The following is a 5,868-nucleotide window of genomic DNA, read 5'->3' as shown; positions in this document are numbered from 1 at the left end:
ATCGATTCACTGCCTCCACCGGCCCCACCTCGCCAAACGTTGTCCTCTTTATCTTCGTGACTGCTATTTAATGAGTTACTTGATAAAAAGGAGAAAATGATCGAAGAAGGGAAGTTACGCTCTTTGGATCCCCTTCGTTGTAGTTAGATTTTCATTGCTTCGCAAGAGGCGAAGAAGATCGCGCGAGTCGTTCTCCGGCTCCTTCGTTTGCTGTTTGGCTTCAGTTTGCGCGAGAGAAAGAGAGTGCATGAGCAACTCCTTTGACTACTTTTAGCCGTCCGACTTTGCTGCTTTGTGGGAGGGTAGAGGCTGCATGGGTCGCCTCTTCCTCTCCTTCGTTGTGGTTCTACTTCATTTCGCAGGAGGCAGAGATTCTGTGAGTCGCTTATTCCGCCATTGTTGTCGTCCGATATCTGCTTAATAAGAGGAATAGAGATTGCACGATTTGCTCCTTTGGCTCTTCCGTGGTTATCCGACTTTACTCCTTTGAAGACTTTCCCTTCCTGTCGAATTGTAAGTGAACACATTTTGATCAGAAACAACAATAGAAGTTCTCTGGTTATGAAGGTAACTTTCTGCCCTTCGTGCTCTTCTTTGTTCAAATCCCATAAATCTGCCAAATATAGGGATTTACCCATTTTCTGAATTTAACGCATGCACAATACTCATTCGGCTGAATTTAACGGGTGTAGAGTGATGGTACAGTGGTCTCTTTGGTTCCTTTTCTTATTGTTCGACTCTGCTCCTTCGACTGGATCCAAATGCTCGATATTTAAAATTAAATAATAATAATAAGAAAGAAGAAATTTAAGATTTTCAAGCAACTATCAAAGAACCCGGGCCGTTGTACCTTAGGTTCGTTCTGGATGGTTTATCTCATTAATTGATTACTCAAAATTAATTAACTAGTTAAGATTAATTGGTTAATTTTCATATCCCAGAGCATTTTAAATAATTTTTTTTTCAAATTCGAGAAATTTTAAAATATGAGAGCAAATCTGAAAATGTGAATGATTTTACATCCAAGAATTGTCAGTTAAAAAATTAAGAGCATTGGAATTTAATGATTAATTTGATTAATTATATAACAAATGCAATAAAAGAGAGGGGGAGAATGTTTTTTCCACTAATTAATATGTACAAAAACTCTTTAAATCAATTCTCAGGATCTCAAACTCTCTAATAACAATTCAAACTCAAAGTACAACTCTTCACAACAAACTCAACTCTCCAAAAAAAATATGTACAAACAACTCAGAAATCTTCAAACCCCCCTGCAAGCTCTCCAAAATCCCTCTTGTATGAGTTTCTGCAATTATCTTGTGAGCTCTATCCTCTGCAACTGCAAGCATTGGTTGTTGTAACTACGGGCTACGAACACGTGCAAACAAACTAATGAAGAGTCGGTAGATCATAAATAAATTGAATGAATGTTGATAAATCTGTGCTACTACAGGTAAAATAAAGTAATGGAAAGTTAGAAAAGCTAAGTGCTGAAAAACTAGTAAAGTAATAGTGCCAGAAAATGAGTAGAGTAATGGATTACTGTAGTAGGAAAAAGACTACAAAAAAAGAACAACTAAAATACTAATGCAAGTGTCAAATTTCTAAAAACACTGGTGTCAACTCAATAAACACAATCGAATTCTAAACTTCCGGGAAACCTTGTTTATAGGAACTTGGTTGTAGGACCAACTACCCAGCAACTTTCAAAGGAAAGTAGTAAGTCTGACCTTAGGGAAAATTTTAGGTAGAAATTGACCTAAACGCTAACCCCCAATTAAAACACCAGCCACTTCTAATAAAAGTCGTATGTCCAGCCTCAGAGATAAATATTTAAGTAATAACACAGCCTTATATTCCTCATCGGACCACTTAACTTATAGGGCTAGGTCGTAAGACCCATCATTAGACAACTTCTAAGGAATCACTAAGATCTATCTAACTAAAATATTCGGGCTACCCTTAGTACAGGTCGTAAGTCTCACTAATTGGGCCACTTTCTAATGAAAGCCACAAGGCGCTACCCAAATCTAATCACATAGACAACTCTTGTTGAAAAATTAAGCCAAAAGCCTCAAGAAAGAATTTCATCTTTAAATAATTTTTTGAAATACATTAATTATGATTCCTATGTTGAAAGCATGTGGAATTTCTATCATAAAATTTCCTAAAAGTAATTAAAGCCTTATGGCATCCTAGCCTATAGGGTTAGGTTGTAAGACCCAATAGCGGGCTACTTCTATGTGAAGTTGTAAGTCCCATGTTTTAAAAAAATTGTTAAGTAAGTAGCGATGATCCTAAGCCCCAAATTATCAATTTTAAAACCTCCGGAAAGCCTCGCTGTAGAGTTAGGTGTTGACCTCATTATTTGAGGTCAATTTCCCAGGAATCGACTCTAGTACTTAGGTTTTCGTAGCCTAGTGTAAATGTCGCACCCGCAGGATTTCCCTTAGGTGGACACCTAATGACGTAGCATCGACTCGAACCTATCAATCAAATCGAATCAAAATCAAATTAATTCGTCTCGACTCAATCAAATTCAAATCGTTAAAAATGAGATAAAAATTAGTATTTCAAAATTATTTCTATTTTTAAATTAACTCAAACTATTTATTTTAAATTATCAATCATTTTTTTTTATTAATCTCTAAATTCATTTAAATATAAATTAACTCTTGAACTCTTCTTTTAGTTATGATTAATCTTAACCATTGAATTATTTGAAATGAGTTTTTATTAAATATGGTTAGGAGTAGTCTAAACCGCTCCCTCACTGTCTCTCTCCACGATCAGCCCGCTCACTCTCTGTAGTTCGCAAAAACGATTTCTCCCTCACTCTCATTCACGAACTGCATCCCTCTCCCCAGATAGAACCGCCTCTCCCCATTGGCGAAATACACTCTCTGGATCGCTTAAGAACCCCCAGTCCCGATTTCTCCCTCTCCGTATGATTCGTGAACCCACTGCCTCATATATTCACTCAATCGCTTGAACCACCCAAATCCATGATTCCTCTCTCAGAGCAGTTCGCAAACCCTCAATCGCTCTCTCATACCAGTTTGTGAAATCGCCCAGTACTGACTCTCTCATTCGCACAAACCCCAGACCCCATTCGGCCATCTCCCGGGGCAGTTCCGAAATTCCCACTCTCTCATTCGCAAGGAAGCTTCAGCCCATCCGTCGCTCTCTCCCTCTCACGAGAAGGCCTCCAGGATAAAAAATCCCCAAACCCATTTGCCCCTTTCCTTCTTCGATCTGCTCCCTATCTCTGGTCAGAATTCGCCCCAAGGAAGCCGGCCGAGCCCGCACGTCTCCAGGCTTACTCCTCTTCGATTCGTTCGCGAGAGACCCGAAGGCTGCTCTCCATTTTTTTTCTTACAACCCAGACCGAAAACCCCAGGAGGAAATCCCAAGCCGACCGAACTCCGCCGCCCATCTCCCTCTAGTTCGCGCAACCCCAAGGAAGCATCAAGCAAAACTTCTCCAGCCAAATGAAAACCTCTGCCTCTTTTATTCTTGTAGAAAAACAACCTTAGGTTACCTCTCTTATAACTAATCTCCTTTATATATATATATATATATATATAGATTTTATTCCAATTAATCTCACATTGTCTTCTCTTTGAGGAACGTTTCTCTAGATGAAATCCAGGAAGACTTCATCTTTGAAAATGGTTTATTGTATGCTGAAATTTGATCTCCTGATTGATTTTCTAGATTCAAATAGGTTGTGACTTTTACTCATTTTCGATAAAAAAAAGGTATACTTATCTGATTTTTTTTATTATTATCCCTGATAATTTTATTTAGAATATGAATAGATGTGGATTTCTTTGTCATGTTATGATATTCTACCTTTTATTTGAAATACGGAAGAAAATACTTCAATGATAACTATATAGGTCATAAAGTTTCAATCGATTATGATCGATTTTACTTTCCAAAAAAAAAAAGGGCTTGATCGGTTTTAGATTTAGTTCTCCTTCAATGAATCTCTCTGTTATCTCTTCAAGTTTAGTAGATTAATACAAGATATAGATGACTCTGTTAAACGTGCTTAAGGAAATATATAGATACATTGATTATTCACTTATTTTCTATTACTCTATGTTTGAGGAATCGGCATTTTGATTTATCGTAATGTGTAACGTTCTTTATAGAGTTATGAGTTTGAAGAGGGAATTTAGTCTTCTTATCAATTTTCAATATTATGTTTATTTTCTCAATGGAAGGGCATATAGCTTGTATAATTCTTTCTTTTATTTTACGAGTAATAGCAAATGGTTGTTAAGAGAGAAGTGTATTTGATTTAAGAATTAAATTTTGAGATTTTAGAAAGAAAAAGGTGTTTATTTTGAAAGCAAAAAATGAATTAAGTTTTATGTTTTTGAAAGGTGAGATGTAAGAATTTTGGTAAAATGAAACGTGTGGGGAGATAAAGTGTGTAGTTTTGAAAAGTTAAATGCTTTGACGACTATGTGTTAGAAAGGTATTGTGCTATAAAGGTGAAAAGTAAAGTATTTCAATTTTAAAAAGTTATTTGTATGATTTGAAAAGTGGAAAAGAGTGTGTGGTAAGTTCAAAAGAGAAGTGTTTTAAGAATTGAATTGAAAAAAAAAGTGTAGAATATGATTTTAGAAATGGTGAAATATGTAAGTGTAAGAGATAAAATTTTGTTTTATGAAACTTGTATGTATTTCTAAAGAGTAATAGTATATATATATATATTGAAAGATAAATGAAAATATAAAAGCGTTAAAGAAAGTTATCTTTCTCTCTACCTCTCTCTTTCTCCCTTTTATTTCTCCTTTCTTATACTTTGAGATATATGTTGGAAGATTACAAAGTGTACTTCCAAAAGTAAAGGTTTCAAAAGGAAAGCACAGAGCTAGTGTTCAAGCCCGAAGAAAGGTACGTCTTTATTTTCAGTAAATTTTAATTATTTTATTATTAATTATTAAATGTATTTTCTAATCCCTATTTTTTCCTATTTTCTTTTTATTTGCATGAACTACGAGGAACGGTACCGGTCGAGGGAACAAAAGGACAAGGAGCTAATGACGTCAGTCGCCTCTATCCAACCGGGTAGAGGTGCTACGGGCGAAACCACCGGGTCGTAGCCCCCGGTGACTGTGAGTATTCTAAACTTAGAAAACCTTTAGGGACCCCTTTGATGTGGTTTATGTGTGAACCCTTCCTTTAGGTCCCTGTAGTAACTTCAATTTTATTAGGATTACTTTTATTTTATTTTAGATCCCTAAACTCCTTTTACACACGCGAAAAGTCCTAAGGGTTAGTAATAAAAAAAATTTCACCCTATATGACAGTAGTGACACTTAAGGACAATAATTAAGGACTGAGTCTTAGAAAATCTAGACTTAGGATGCATGCACACTATAATATAAAAACATATAACATAGAAAATTTAGTGACACCTTACCTTAGGATTAGTGAATATTTTCAAATTAAAATTTAATCAATTAGAAAACTTTAGCCAATAACTGACCTAGGACATATCAAAACCTCACAGCTTACTACACACACTTAGATATGTTTGCTAGGATAACCGACTCTAGTTTTAGGTTAGGCCGGTGTTTATTTCCTTACTGCATTGTGACGGACTTTCTCGGCTTTCATTGCATGTTGGATGTAAAACTGTTGGTGTATTTGTTTACTTACTTTTACTGCATTCTGTGATGTGATTCGATTGACGATTAGATTACCCATAGGTTAGGAGCGATCTGGATTGTTAATATGATTTTCTGCAGGTGGCCACACTCATGCAGGGCAGTAAAGGGGGCTAACTAATTAATAATTATATATATGTGCTACAGGTGCTTCAGCTGCTTAGCCCCCAAATAAAAA

The sequence above is a fragment of the Dendrobium catenatum genome, unplaced genomic scaffold (genome assembly GCF_001605985.2).
Source record: "Dendrobium catenatum unplaced genomic scaffold, ASM160598v2 fragScaff_scaffold_837, whole genome shotgun sequence".
NCBI classification, from domain to species: Eukaryota; Viridiplantae; Streptophyta; class Magnoliopsida; order Asparagales; family Orchidaceae; genus Dendrobium; species Dendrobium catenatum.
The sequence above is the reverse complement of the archived record's forward strand: the minus strand, read 5'-3'. Positions refer to the sequence as shown.